The sequence below is a fragment of the Phyllostomus discolor genome, chromosome 4 (assembly GCF_004126475.2).
Source record: "Phyllostomus discolor isolate MPI-MPIP mPhyDis1 chromosome 4, mPhyDis1.pri.v3, whole genome shotgun sequence".
NCBI lineage: Eukaryota > Metazoa > Chordata > Mammalia > Chiroptera > Phyllostomidae > Phyllostomus > Phyllostomus discolor.
Window position 1 is genome coordinate 151,532,247 of NC_040906.2, and position 16,334 is coordinate 151,548,580.

At 40.4% G+C, this 16,334-nt stretch overlaps 1 protein-coding gene across 3 annotated transcripts in view; it reads right to left on the reverse strand.

Annotated features, from left to right (window-relative positions):
* The window catches only part of BACH2 (BTB domain and CNC homolog 2), a 332,554-nt gene that overhangs the window by 186,151 nt on the left and 130,069 nt on the right, over window positions 1-16,334 (reverse strand). The window lies entirely within an intron of this gene.

The following is a 16,334-nucleotide window of genomic DNA, read 5'->3' on the forward strand; positions in this document are numbered from 1 at the left end:
CTTATTGACCTGAAATTTGTCACTCTTTTGGGTGATGGCCACTGCAAGTTAGTTAAAATGTAGATGTGTTTTCTAGAAAAGTAACTCATTCACCTACTAACCCATTCCATTCACAGCAGATTCATTTATCATACTCATTTCGGTGACTGAACAGAGTCCTTAGGGAATGAGTCAGGGACAGGTCAGTTTTATGTGAGAGAGACGGTCAGAAAGTCCAGGTACCGGACATTCCTCCTCTTTGACTTCCCACAAAGTCTTGGCAGCCAGGGAACTGGGGGATAAGACTGAGGTGGCACAAAGAAGAAAAACAATACTCAGTAACACTGAGAGGCAGTGTAGCTCACAGTTAAGCACATAGCCTCTGGAACCTGCAAGCCTGGTTCAAATCCCACCTCTGTCCATTCTCAGGCAACCTTGGGCAATTTACTTTCTCTCTGTGCCTCAGTTTTCCCCATTAGCAGTATAAAGACAATATCCATATCTACCTCATAAGGTTATTGTTAGGTCTAAGGAAGTACATGTAAAACACTTGGTCACAGTATAAGTTCAATAAATGCTGGTTATTATTTCATGCCAGGGGACACACTCAATGCTTAGACCACCATTATCTCAGTTAATTCTCACAACCATCCTGCCAAGGAAGTACAACTGTGCCTGTTTTACAGATGCAAAACTGAGGCACTGGGAAGTACAGTAACTTGCAAAAGTTTGCATAGTTAGTAAATGGAGAATATGAGTTCCTTTTTAAAAAAAATCCCTACCCAATGGTATTTTTTATTGATTTTAGAAGAAGAGGAAGAGGGAGAAGGAGAGGGAGAGAGAGAGAGAGAGAAAGAGAGAGAGAGAGACATCGATATGAGAGGGAAACATTGATCGGTTGCTTCCCATATGTGCCCTGACCAGGGATTGAACCTTCAGCCTTTTGGTTTATGGGATGATGTTTCAACCAACTGGAACACCTGGCCAGGGAAGAATGTGAGTTCTTTGGAAGTTGCAGTCATCCTTGCTTACTTCGGCCTCATCCCTGACGTGGAATATGCTGCAATTTCTCTTAATTTTGCCCTCCTTTCCACATGGACTGCTGTCGTTGGACCCTCCTCAGCTTCCCCCAGGATTCCTCTCCTCAGTTTCCCCCTGCTTGAGAGAACACCCTGCACAGGACAGGACAGCTAGAGGGCCCTTTTAAAGCCTAGATCTGATGTAACTTCACTACTTAAAAACGATTGAAATCTCCCCGCCCTACTGACCAACAGGAAAATGGCCAAAGCCTTCCAGCCTTTCACAGTCTGGAGCCATCTCTCTAACACCTCCCTCTGAGGCATCCTGGCACTTCTCTGCGAGCCCCGAAGTGCCTCCACCTTCGTACTCCACCTTCGCTCGCGCTGTCTACAGTGCCCTTCTCTTCTCAGACAAAGTTTTCTTTATCCTTTGTGGAACAGCTGAAAGGTTGCCCTCTTCCATAGGCCCTGACTGAGGGTTAACCCCACTGGTTGGTCAACAAATACTGAAAACCTACTGTGTGTCAATCACTGTCCTGTCCCCAATCCTGCTCAATGCTCATAATCTCTTACTCCTCAGTATGCCCCATGAATCTGCTATCGCATCAATATGTACTTTATATAATTCTTTATTCTGTTATGAGTCCTTAGAGAAAGGGACCCTGTCTTATCTAGCTTTATATTTTTTTTGTGTCCTGCACAGAGCTTGGCACACTAAGCACTCAGCCAATCTGTACTGGATGAATTTTGTCCTGAAAAGTCTCCATGCTGGAAAATACTCACCTATAAGTAGATGGGAAACCCTAACTAGAAGCATGGAGGCAATTCATGTAAAGATAATATTTTCCCCTCCATTAAACAATTTATAGCTAGGGCTTGCTTGCCTTTTGGAGAAACCCCCTTTGTGACTTGTGTACAACACAAAGAAAAGCCTATGTATTTAGCTTTGAATCCCTTGGATATTTTACAGTGCTGGTATTCAATAGGCACTCAATATACAGAGTCCAGCAGAAGTAATGCCATTGAATGTGGTTGGTAGGGTACATGAATGTCTTGCATGAGATGGACAGCAATTGAACATTTGACCTAAAATGTCATATGGTGTGCCTGAGTGTGATATTGGTATGTTACAGAATTACATGCTTATGATTTTGTCATAAAAAGATTTTTATGTAATAAAAGGGATGTTATTTGTGCTGAACCCTGTATACTGAGGCATGGAAGAAAGGAAGAAGGGAGGGATGAAGGGAGGGAGGGGAGAAAGAAGGAAGGAAGGAAGGCAGGAAGGAAGGGAGAGGGGAGGGAGGAGAAAAATGAAAGGACCATTATCCCAAGGTAGGTAAGGCACATGCAGCTGCTGGCAAATGTTGGTGTGGCTCCAAAGGAGAAAGCAGCATCAGGCCAGGAAAGGGAGATCCTGGCTGGGCCTCCTGCACCTGGGGCAGGTTTCACTCCTCAGGTTAGGGAAAGCCCCTCCTGAGGGGACAACTGCTCCCCAATGACAGGCCCGAGAGATTCAAATGCTGATGCTGACCGGGTAAGCCCCACTGAAGAGAGTCATCAAACCAACTTCTTTAAATATTCTAGAAGCATGCACAAATAAATCAGTAATTGTTCCTGACACACTCCATTTGGCAAGTTAAGTCCCCTATTCACCTTCAATGCAGGTGAGCAAACATATGCTTTTGCAAGGAAACAAAAAGAAACTTATGTTGAAACTTCCCAGAGACCATCCTCAGCTGTAAAGCACTTCTGGCCAATAACCAACCAGGAGTTTTACTAACCAGAGAAATAAAGAAGGAAGCAGCCATGCCCTTGCAGACTGAAATCACTGATAAAAATGGATGTACCACACAGAAATCATGACCCCTCTGCTCACTCCCGCTCTGACCCCCCTATCCCCCACCACACACACTAAGATACAATGGTGATTCAAGGTACAAATTCAGGGGAAGAAGATTAAATTAGACAATGTCTGTGGGAGTGATGAGGGCATTCTCTCTGATACACAGAGGGTCCTCTTTAACTGTTTTAAAATAAAATAAAAAAGACAACAAAGGAAAGAACAGCTCACCTAATCTATACTTGGAATTTCTCAAATTACTCATAAAAGCACTTAAAAAATTCCAGAAGAACAGAGTATGCAACCCTTGTCAAAATAGTATGAAGTGCTGAAACACAGACAAAAATTGGTAATTAACTGCTACTAGCTTAGATGAAAATGTCTGCAGTGTTGTTTAAGTGCTTGGGTGATATAAAGCATTTGAAGATAAACTTAGGAAGATGTGGGGGTGGGAAGTGAAGAGGAAAGGTGTTTACAAAAGTAACACACAGTCAGCTTTTTAGAAAAGTTCAAATAAAAAACTTTTTAAGTGCGAAGTACTTAGAACATGAACAAAGCTCCCACAGAATGATGAGAAAAAAATGCTAGGCAAGGTACCTGAAGGTCCCCTGAGGGTCCCTTTCTGCAGGTATATCCTTTAAAAAATGCAGGGAGTGACAGTCTCCCAAACATGTCGGATGTGCCAGGCTGTTAAATCAAGCTATTCATATTAAAATACATGAATTCATCATTAAGTCTCTCTCTGACTAATTTAGACCTTTTGACCCACTCAGCTGCAAGGAATGGTAACACCAAGAAAGAAGGATGTCATTTTCCGAAAGAACATGAATGGATTTGCACAGAGAGGGAACACACCCAGGTTTAAGCAAGATAAGGTCAGGTGTGGAAGGCAGCTGGGGAGAAACTGGGAGAAATGACAATGTTCTTGAGTGACTGACTAAGCCATTTGGGGACTTTTTGTCTTTGACATCCAACAAATTTTCGATTGTGAAATTTTAGCAGTGGAATCAATAACATATTAAATTGCTTTAAAGTTTTGACATTAAATTCCTTGTACAGACTTGTGTGCACAGGAGAATCCCGATGAGTTGAAGGATTAAGTATTTTCCTAAAAGATTAAAGAAAGGGATAGTGAATTTGAAGTTCAATTTTGCTATGTTGGAATCGATATTCTCGCATCACCGTGTACGACCAACGAAGACCTCCAGAAACACAGAAGTGGTGCTGTAGCACTGCGTCGACTCTAAGTCCTCGTGTCCTGACCCAGGTCACCCACCGGTCATGACTGTGTGCCTGTGTGGTGGTCCTTGTTTTCCAGTGGTATCTGCCTTCCAGGGCTAAAGTTGAGGGCTTTAAACACAGGCTCTGATTCTGTCACTGACACAGTGTGAAAGATTTTAGAATGAGCTATAAAGGCAGAAGTGTTTAAAATGGACTTAACCAGATCATGATCCAAAGCTGACGATGAAGCTATGGCCTTGTTCTACACTAGATGGCCATACAGACTTAAACACACAACTGGTCTTGACACAAAAAGAAATAAAAAACTGAAAAGTTGGTACATGAATAATTTTGACTTGAATAATCAAATACATTAATATTCCCAGGAAAACCACTTCTGAGTTCTGTTGATTGTTTTTTACATGTTCAGGGTATGTGCTAGGGTTGAGATTTACTTAAAGATTGGATAATGTTAAATTCACCACTTGTCTTATAAAAAGAGTGTCTTACAGAGCTAGTCTGAGAGTGAGTAACAAAGAATGATGTATAAAACTAACTCAAACCAAGTGTTCTGGGAATAAAAATTAAAAAAAAAAACTATTCACATCAGAATTTAAAGTCAATGACAGTAGAAGAAATAAAAAATGCCTATAATAGCCTCCAAAAGATATAAGTCAAAGAGAACACATCGTAGCTTATTACCAGTTTCACATTTTTACTCTAAAAAATAGAAAAAATATTTCCTAAAGGGGTAGAATATGGCAGAAATAGTAAATACCAAACCCAGAGAAAAGAGGAAGTCAGTCCCTTACGTAGAAATGAGTGACTTGCTATATGCAGTATCAAAAATTGCCATAAGAATGGGGCAGTAATAAAAATAAATTATTTCCCTTTTTGCAAAGCATGTGAGGGTAGGAAATTGACCCCAACTGCCAGAGAAATGAGGAAGCACCCTTTTCACACTATCCTCAGAATGCGATTTCATAATTTATCCCTTCCTCAGATGCCCTTTCTGCCACGTCCCTGCTCTCTGCTCTTGAGAGCTGTCCTCTCACCAAGCTCCTCAATTAAATTATCTCATGTTTTTCTCTGATCTGCTGTTCACAGCTTGTCACATCACTATACCATAAGCCTTCCCACAAGCTGCTGAAACAGTACACTGAAGAGCCGTTCAGCTGCTCACTGGTGTCCCGGCTTCATGGTCTAGAGGGAGCATGTGCTTTTCTGCCAAGCGACACTGAGGAGTGTACGTATTTGTGTCCTTAAAAAATTATTAAATGTGGTATGACTGACCTACAGAAGCAACAGTTTGTGTCCCGGGTAGTCAATTAGGAAAAATAAAAGGTGTGCTAGTGCTCATCCTGTTGGATAAAAAGAATAGGCAATTTTCTCCTGAGTCCTTGGAAAAGAATCAAGTTATGCTGTTACCACAAGCACTCTGCTTTTTATCTTTTCATTTCTGAAAAATAAATATAATGGATGATCCATTGAGTCTGTAAGATATCTTTCACAAAACAGTATTTCAAGAAAACTTTACAGAATGTTCAATCTAGAACGGCACGAGTTATCCAGAACAGTGATACAAGGAACCTACACAACAAATTAAAGCATTAAATCAGAGGGCTAATAACAGACAAAAGAGAAAATATTGTTGCACAATGAGATGAGATTAAAGAGACGCAGATGAGATTCTCCAATTTGATGAGACAGAGGTGCAGAAAGGTTCTTCCTAGAGGGTCAATACTTCCAAGAAACAGTGCATTCATTGATTTAAAGGTGGCAATTTAGAAGGGGCAAAGGAAGCTAGCGGCTGATAAATAAGAATTTTGCAGAAGCCAGGGAGATGCCCTATGCAAAGAGATTTTAAAAACATAAAGGACTTGGAACCGGATCCACACACAGGAAGGGAAAAGCACTAGTTTTTTTTCCCCTTCTCTCTCTGCCTTTCATTTGCCACCCTTGCCCCTGCCCCCTTACTACTGATCCCATTGGGAACCAAGTGTGCCCTGGGGGGTGGAAATACATCCATCCTTTCAGTGGGTAATGTGAGACAATATGGTAACAAAACCTTAAAAATGTGCACGCCTGTCGATGTGGCAATTCCATTTCAAGGCTGTGTGAAAAGATATATGCAGGATGAGGCTGTCTACCACTCTCTTTGTAATGTTCTGCCTTATTTACGATAGTGGGGAAAGAGCAGGAACCTAGGTGTCCAGTAATAAACCACACTACATTCATACACAGCGTTTGAGACAGGTACTTGAAATGATGCTGGTGTAGATAGAGGAACTTTTAGTGATGTGGGAAATTATTCAAGAAGTTAGGACATTTAAGAAGGATGCTATCAAGAAATGCGAATTTAATGATTAAGCTTTTGTTTCACACATGTACACACAGGATTGTAAGGTTCATTCAAGAGGTACGCAGTTGTTTCTAGGAATGTTAACATTATGAGTGCTTTGCTTTTTTCCCATACCTGCTTATTTTCAACAGTGTCTTTAATGAAAAGGTGTTTTTTGTTAAAAAGAAAAACCAATAGACATTTTTTAAAAGAACAAACTCGGGTGGTGGTCCTAAGTACAGAAACCTATCAAATGCCAGGGCTGGCAGGGCCTTGAGCGACGCGAACCACCTCTTTCAGCTGACAGGCAAGGAACCAAACTCGTGCAGAACAAGAAGGCTCTGACCTGAGAAATGCTCAGGACAGGAATTAAGGCAGTCATGGCAAGAGAGGGAAGAGAGGCTGTTCAAGGCTGCTCCAGCAGGGCTGAGCAGCTCAGCACGATGGAAGTGATGAGCATGTGTGATTTGGGAGCAGAGGTTCGACAGAGTTGAGACTTCCAAGTGATGTTAGATTTTGCAATGATAATGAATAGAACTTTAAGAAAAGTGTGAGACTGGAGATACCGTAGGGGGCAGGGAGCTAACATTTTCCAGCACCTTCACGTAAGACTCATGTTAACCCATACAATCATTTGCATAACTCAGAATATACCAGTACTCCCATTTTACAGATAAGACACTGAACTTAAAGTGACTACCACTAGTCACAAATCTAGCACATAGCAGAGCTGCGATGCACTCTCACGATGGACCCCAAAGTCCTTTCTCTTTCTACCATGCTGCACATTGCCCCCCCGTGTTTTCTCTCCTGAGAGAATACCTTGAATTGTACAGTTTACATCAACTGACGCATCTGGCTTTTCAATTGCATTAAAAATCTCAACTGGTGAGTCAATAATGTGGGAGATGGCCACAGTAAAACCTGGCCCAAACTAACCATTCCAAGTGGTACATTCATAGAACCAGAAAGGCCAGCTCACCTTGAGCATGGCAAGAGAACAGAGAGAAGGGAAAGAGTGATATTTCGACTATCCTTTTTCTGGGTGGATAGGCACACAAATGTCTTTTTATCTTGTCCTTACAGATAATAAGAAACGTCTGCCCCTTTCCTTCTAACACATCCCTCAGAGTTCCAATCAGCACTATCCTTGAACTACCAGGGGTCCTCGGCTGCAGCATTAACAGTAATCTTATATACTAGCAGCGTTATCCTGGCTACTATTTGGAGGGGAACATTAGAGCAGGCACTGCATTACCTCCTCTCTTTTGGCCTGGGAAATGGACAGAAGAAATTCCAGGTCCCATTAGATGGGAAGTCTTAACCACCTATTAGCTACTTGTAGAAACCAAGACACGATCACTCTCCTTCAGCCCTAAAGTACTTTTCTTATTGCAGGGTTAGTAAAAACATGAGGTCTCCTCCTTGTCCCTTTCTTATTGCTCTGATTATCTCAGAGGAGTCTGTTTAGGACTGCAGCCCCCTCTGTGGTTATCCCTGCCTAGGGATTGGCAACCAAACCTGCGGGCTTACTTAAAAGTAAGTCATTATCAGTACAACAGGCCTTTTTGGGAAAAAAACAGACTACAATTTTGCAATCACCTTCATATTCATTACTTAGTACTTTAGATTTAGGTGCCACTTCTAAATGGTAGTCACTAGCCACATGCAACTATTAGAATTTAAATGGAATGAAGTTAAAAATACAGTTCCTCAGTCACACCAGTCACATTTCAGGTGCTAATAACCACAAGTGGTTAGCAGCTCCTGTATTGGACAACACAGATATAAAACATTCCTGCCATGGCAGAAAGGTCTACAGGACAATGCAGCCCAAGACCAACAGGTAAACAAATTCAGAAATGCTTGAGTTCTCGTGTGCTGGGCACTGTTCGAAATTTTTGGAATGTATTAACTCATTTAATCCTCACTATGCCTCCATGAGTGATGTAGGGCTTGTTACTGTCCCCATATCACAGATGAGGAAACTGAGGCACTACATAATCTCTGATTCCTCTGTCCCATCATATCCAAACTCACAGACCTTCCCTCTGCAGTATCTCACATACCCACACCAGAGTTTGTCCTTTAGACTCTTAAAGGACAACTGATGTGCCCTCCTAACTGGTCTCCCTGACTCAATTATCCTTCCTGATCATCAGCAGGACCAAATAATTAATAATTATTCAAACAGATTAACCCTTAATGGAGGCTCATAGTCTACTGAATTAAAGTCAAATTCTTCGAAGCAGTTTTCAAAGTTGCCTACAATATAGTCCCAATTTTTCTTTGTAGTTGTATCCTCATTTAGTATCTAAGATTTAGCAATAACTCAGGCTACTGCACTAGTTCAGGTCTGCTGAGAAGCATGCGCTAACATGGGGTTAGATCTACACAAGGTTTCTTGGGGATGGGGCAGGGGTAGGCAGGAAAAGTCTGCAGACAAAGATGTGGGTCTGGCCCTGTGTAAAAGAGGAAGGAAGGGGAGTAGGATGTTTTACAGTGCAGCGCAGCTCTAAGAAGGGTTCAGCTCTGCCAATAAGCAGTCCTGGAGGCAAAGTGTCTTAGTGGAGAACCCCCTGTCTTGCTGGAATGGGCATGGCTTAGCACCCTCACTGTGCACGATTCCTGGCTGGGAGTGGCCCTTGGGAAGCATGGCCATGGTGCCCAAGTGTGGTGAGTCCAGAGGGGCCACAGCTGGGACATCAGTCAGTTGTGCTCCCTAAAGCAGGAGAGCTGAGTGGCACATTTTCACAGCCCCCACAGTCATTGTATAGTAGGCCATTCAACTGGGACTCATTTAAGAGCAGAAGAGGGCGCTATTAATATTGACACTGGGACACCAGGTGGTAGCAGGGACCTTCCTATGCAACCAAGAGCCCGCTCAGTGTTCATCAGCACAGATCTTCCCACTCTCTGTCATTCCTTCAGTCTGAAACTCCAACTGTGGCTACAGAAATCTTAAGTATGTGTTAACACTGACTTCAGAGGTCACTTTCTGAGTGTCATCTCCTTGGAACCTCTTCATGTGTACCTTTCTTCAAATTCTGATCCTATTCCGGTTACATATTTTAATTATTTTTGAACTACCTAATTTCTGCAGTTTTGTCTTCCCTTTGGTGACCAGCACAATGTCTTGCACATAAAAAAAGGCACCCACAGAAGGCATACTCTTAACTCCATAGAGTGTGCAACATCAACTTTCCTACGGCTTTTCTGCTTTAAAGAAACACATGCATCATCTTGTATTTCTTAAATGCAATTTTTCTATGTCTTCATAGTTCAGAGAATTCAAGTATCAGCCAACCTTGGTGAATGAATTCTTTCACAATTTGCTAATTACTTCGTCCTTCTACTGAAAGCCCATACTGAATTGAATTACTTCAACTTTGCTTCAAAAGATGACTAACAAATTGCTGAATATGATTTGCACTTGAAACAATAAAACTATTAATGGCATTTTAGCAAGAATACCCATTATTCTCTTTGCAGCAATAAATCAGCATTTTATCTGTTATAAATGGCTTGGTCAGTGTCAAACAGCTCCAGAATAAATCTTTTCTCCTTTCTGCCTCTGCTGTCTGATAAAGAAACGAGGCAGAATGCAACCCTGGGTTCCGCATTCCAGGCATATCGTTTTCGTGCTTCATGACTCTGTGATTTATTTCCAGCGATAACCCCCTTGTCCTACACGGACCGGCGTTCACACGTGTCCAAATAGACACAGGAAGACACAGGTACGCCTTTAGCATGAACTCCAGAACAAAGGGGCTTCCAGATGAATGGCTCAGGGACCACACATAGTAGAATTTTGATGCCTATTATAGATAGTAGTAATGGGGCAGCTGTAAAATGGAGAGAAATGTTCTAATAATCAGATTATTTTTTTCAGCCCCACTTCCAGGTATGGTTGTAAAGACCACATAGTCATTAGATAGGCCATCGAGTTATCCTCTGAAGATTAAGCTATTGTACCTTCATGATTCTGAATAATATACCTAATGTGTTCTGCAATATACCTAATAAGTTCTACCTTAAAAATCCCTTGCACTGAAATTTTCTTGACTCTATGACTTACTTTTTTTGTACTTCTGAACATAGCACAATATAACAAAGGTGCCTGATGAATATTTAAGTGAATGAGTTAATAGATGAATTTTTTCATTAAGTCTGCTTAAATCATATTAGTTCATAGTATTATTCATTCATCAAAACTAAATACTACCATTCATGCCATTTACATTTATTACAAGTCAGTCCCTGTTCTCTATTTTAAAATTTACTGGTGTTTGGGAGTTATGCTTACTGTTAGTTATACTGCTAACATTTCAAATATATGGAGGACTTCATAAATATTATTATGGATAATGGTGATTAGTTGCTTTTAATATCCTAGGCAAAGTGAGAGAAAGTAGAGTTAGGCTATAGCATGAAAGATTTCAGTTAGATAAGAAAGTGTTGTGACATCAATCTAATTAAACACTGGAGTGGATTAATGAGGCAAGTAATGAAATCTTTCTAGGAAGTCTTTAAAAATAAGATGAAATCTCATCAATACACATACTATAAAGTGTGCCCCATATAAAGACAGGGGAAATTGGTTCCAGTATTCTCTGAAAGACAGGTATATTTGTTAAGGAAATATAAAAAATAATATAATTTTTTGGGATATGGGTATATCACATAAAATATTTGTATCAATTTGTAATCAAAGACAGCAATCAAACAGCAAAGAAGTGACTTTAGTTCTTGTTTCTCATTTACTTTGTGACTTTGGGCCAGATATTTACATTGAAGATCCAGATTCTTTTCCAACTGAAGAGGAATACTTCTATTTCTAAGTACCTACTGTTCAGAGTACAGTCCACCTAACTTTGTTCGGTAAGTTATATACTGAATAAATAAGCAATAGAAGTATTTGGTTCCTACAGTTTGTTTCAATACTAAATCCTTATTCATTGTCTTGAAGTAAGTTGCACCACACATAAAGAAAAATATTTATCGTACTGGTAACCATTAGAAAATAAATGCTAATAGATAAATTTTAGATTGTGGCAATTAAGTGAATAGCAATCTGACAAAGGATTTATACTTAAAATCCAAGTGTTTTAATGTATTAATACCAATCTCTCTCCACATTGATATTCTGACTGTGGAACTTTATTGATATCACAGCTGACTCTTTCATTTCAAAATTCCCAGGCACAAGGCATTGAGAAAATGAAACACACTCCCTCTATGTTATGGAATTTACAAAAACAATGCTTTCTTGACTACTAGAGTATATTTTCCTCCTCAAGGTTGAAATGACAAATTTTTAAAAAATTATGGTACAGGCTATGCAATCTATGTTTATACTGCTTTTATGTTAGGATTCCTATTATGAGAAAATTCACATATATTACCTTTTTACTGCTTGGATATAAATCTATTTTGATTGTGGTCATCAGAGCCTGAACAGTCTAAAAGGAACTAATTCCATTCTCTGTCTCTTTTATGATAAAGACATTGGGCTACAAACATGTTTTTCTCAATAGCCCAAATCCTTACTCAGAGATACCAACACGAAAGCAGTATTTTGGGTGAGGAGCACAGGCGGAAACAACCAGGGCTGTTTGCAGAGCAGAATCACAGGTTCAGGGGTGGAAATGTGCCCGAGTTGGGAAAGTGTGTGTCACAAAGAGTTCAGAGGAAGAGTGACAATGCAATGAATAAAATGAATTCATGGGGAGAATTAGACAAGGATAAGGGGCATAGAAGTGGGAAGATCCCAACCATGTCAAAAAGTCAACTTTTAGGAGAAGGGCAGTAAATAATGTCTTACTACTAGAAGTGGAAGCAATCTGGAGGTAATTTGGGAAGTAATCTTCTCCCTTTACAGATGAGGAAACAGGCCTAGGGAGAGTGTGTGGCTTTCCCAAAGTCACTCCATTGTAGGAGGTGACAGAAGCACATCACACGGTTCAGAATAATGAGTGGCAGGCTCAGAGTCAGACCCTGCAATGAGCCAGGGAGCTGCCCACTTCCTCTGGAAGACTGTCTTTCTCAGTGTTCCAGGCTTGTCCCCATGGATCTCCACACTCTCTGAAAATGCTGAGTGACTGGGAACAACAAGGAAGGAATGGAAGGACATCTGCCACTGCTCAAAACGTATTTGTTCTGAGCAATAAAAGCAAAAATAAATAAATGGGACTACATAAAATAAAAGGCTTTCAAGGGAACTATCAACAAAATAAAAAGACAATCTACTGAATGGGAGAGATATTTGCAAACAACATGTCTAAAAAGGGGTTAATATCTGAAACATATAAAGAACTCATACAACTCAACATCAAAAACACAGTCCAATTAACAAATGGGCAGTGGACCTCAACAGACATTTCTCCAAAGAAGGCATGTATTTCCAAGACACAGCTAACAGACATATGAAAAAATGCTGAATCACTAAACATCAGGGAAATGCAAATCAAAACCAAAATGAGGTATCACCTCATACATGTCAGAAAGGCTATTATAATAAAAATCAACAAACAACAAGTGTTGGTGAGAATGTGGAGAAAAGGAAACCCTAGTGCACTGTTGGTGAGATTATAAATTTGTGCAGGCACTATGGAAAACAATACAGAGGTTCCTCAAAAAAATAAATAGTAAATAAATGAAAAATAGAACTACCATAAAACCCAGCAATTCCACTTCTGGATATTTATGCAAAGAAAAAGAAAACACTAATTCAAAAAGATATCTGCACCACTATGTTCATTGCAACATTATTTACAATACCTAAGATATGGAAGCAACCTAGGTGTCCACTGATAGATGAGATGAATATAGATATGGTGTATATATATGGTACACACATGTACATATGTGTAGCACAAACATGCACAATGGAAAATCACTCAGCCATAAAGAAGAATGAAATCTTGCCATTTGAGACAACATGGATGGGCCTAGAGGGTAATATGCTAAGTGAAATAAGAGAGACAGAAATCACTTATATGTGGTATCTAAAAAAATAAGACAAATGAACAAACAAAACAGAAACAGATTTATGGTTACAGAAAACAAACTGATGTTTGCCAGAGGGAAAGGGGTGGGGAGACAGGTGAAAAAGGTTAAAGGAAATAAGAGGTACAAACTCCTGGTTATAAAATAAGTCAGCCACCAGGATATAATACACAGCACAGGGAATATAGTCAATAATTTTGTCATAAGTTTGTATGGGATAGATGGGTACTAGACTTATCATGGTAATCACATCATAAGGTACATAAATGTCAAATTACTATGTTGTACACCTGAAACGAACAGAATATTGTGTGTCGACTATACTTTAATCAAAAGATATTTATTCTGATGGCCCTAGCTCCAGTCTACCTTTTGGATAACACTGTACTAGTCAGTTCTGGACAGGAGGTAAAACAAGTGTTATCTTGACATGGTCTAGCTCCTGGAGAGCAACTGGCTGAGAGCTTCTAGTTTATAGGTTCAGACAATGGGAGGAGCCATGCACTGCCCTTCCTAAGTTACTTCAGGGAGAAAACACAAGTGGAATGCAAAAAAGGGAGGACAGACAAGACAGCTGGGGAGAGGGTACATAGGTACAAAACTCCAGAATTCAAAGGAGGGCTCATCACAGGTCAGGTCACGCTGCAGATGTGGCCAGAAGGGGCACAGCAGGAGGAGAGTGTGGGGTCATACTCACAGTGCTATTCTGGGTGGGGCTGTCCGAGGTCTATAGTTTATGTGGATACAAGGAACTCCATGCCTAAGACATGAGAGCTCCAAATGACTACTAAAACACAAAATATGTGTGTAAAGGGGAGAATTACCCACAACATTGGGTTTTTCTACGTGGCTGGACCAGCAGGGTTGCAAAATCCATCATTGTTATGGGCTGGAAAGGCAACCAGGGGAGCCTTCTGAGAACTTTTAAAGGAAACATTTTGGATGAACCTCTTGGTCTGGTAAGACGGCTAGTTATATTTAACTAAAAGGACATGGCAGCAGGTGTCATAGATATACTCCATTGGAAGACTACATAAAATGAACACTATTTTTGGAAAAAGCAAAACTCACAATAGATAACCTGCAAGTGCCAGACAAGGGCTCATGCACCTTCTCCTGCTTTCTTAAGCATTTAGCAATCAGGTTTAGCCTTCAGCGGCACTGCTTTTATTTCAGGCAATATTTAATTTATGCCAATTATTCACCTGTGATATTAAATCATTACAACGTTCTGTAAAAACAACAACAAAAGGCTAGAAATATAGGAGGCTTACTTTGATCACTTGATTCAAAACTGCAACCTCTCCCCATCCCCAAACGACACTCCCCTTACCCTGCTCTATATTTTGCTTGCCTTTTCATAGCAGTTGTCATCTTCTAACATACTATTATTTCCTTATTTATTTATTGCTCATTTTTTGTTTCCCCCAGTACAATCTAAGCTCCCACAGGGCAGGAATTTTTGTTTCCTTTGTTCACAGATATATCTCATGCATCTAGAACAATGTATGACACACAGTACGTGTGCAAAAAAGCTGGCGGACTGAATTAGAGCAAGATGTGAATGAGCTATCAGTACTATACACAAAGCATTTTTCTAAGAAACACTGAAGTTGCCTCATCACTAACTACAAGGAATTTTTTTTTCCAATAGAAATCACAGAAGTTAAAAAAAAACAACACTTGAATTCAGAGGTCAGCAGGGGAGGCCTGCAATGAGAAGAAGCAGTGATTCACCCTGAAGATTCCAGGGGAGCCGATCTCTGTACGTGGGAGGCCCACACCATAGGCTGCTTCTGCATTGTTGGGGATAGGGAGGGAAACTGAGGCACGTACTGAGCAGTGTGAAAAGATATTTCACAGGAGTTTGTCTTTGGCAGCCTTGTAATATTATTATTTTTGTACAGAGCTTCCCCAGGCAAGAGAAACGCTTTCATGGTATCATACCTTAAGCCTGTAACAACACTTCGAGGCATTTAGGATTGTTCACCGAATGTCAGAGAGTATGTTACCTGCCCAAGGCAGTGGGCCAAAGTGAACCATTCCTGTCTTGGTTTAAGAAAGCAGGTACAAATTCACATGGCATGGCCAACAGTAATACTCTCAAAGATTGCTGACCTAGTTGCCCACCTCCTGTGGTTTCCTGCGCAGGGAGATCAAGTGAGTAATGAGAGAACTCCGAAGTCTCTGCCACCAGACAAATAGGCATTTCAGGTGGTATTTATTTAAGACCCTGCATTTCTTAGGTTATGGCGGAGGTCTGTGAAAAAGGCAGGCAGCAGACCCAGAGCCTAGATTTATGGGGCACATGCAAAGCTCTGCTTAACACAAAATGCTAAGAAACAAACAAAACTATTCACTGCATAGGAGAACATATTTTGTCAATGATTCATCTGAAAAGGGGTTAAAATCTAAAATATATAAAGAACGTACACAATTCAACACCAAAATAACCAAACAATACAATTAAAAAATGGGCAAAAGACCTCAATAGACACTTCTCCAAAGAGGACAAACGGATGGCCAACAGACATATGATAAGATGCTCAATATCACTAATCATCAGAGAGATGCAAATTAAAACCACAATGAGATATCACCTCCCACCTGTCAGAATGGCCATCATCAATAAGTCAACAAACCAGTGCTGGCCAGGATGTGAAGAGGGAACCCTCATGCACTGTTGATGGGAATGCAGACTGGTGCAGCCACTGTGGAAAACAGTGTGGGGTTTCCTCAAAAAATTAAAAAATGAAATTGCCTTATGACCCTGCAATTCCACTTCTGAGAATATATCTGAAGAAAATCAAAATACTAATTCAAGAGAATATATGCACCCCTATGTTCATTGCAGCATTACTTACAATCACCAAGATTTGGAAGCAGCTCAAGGGTCCATCAGTAGATGAGTGGGTAAAAAAGC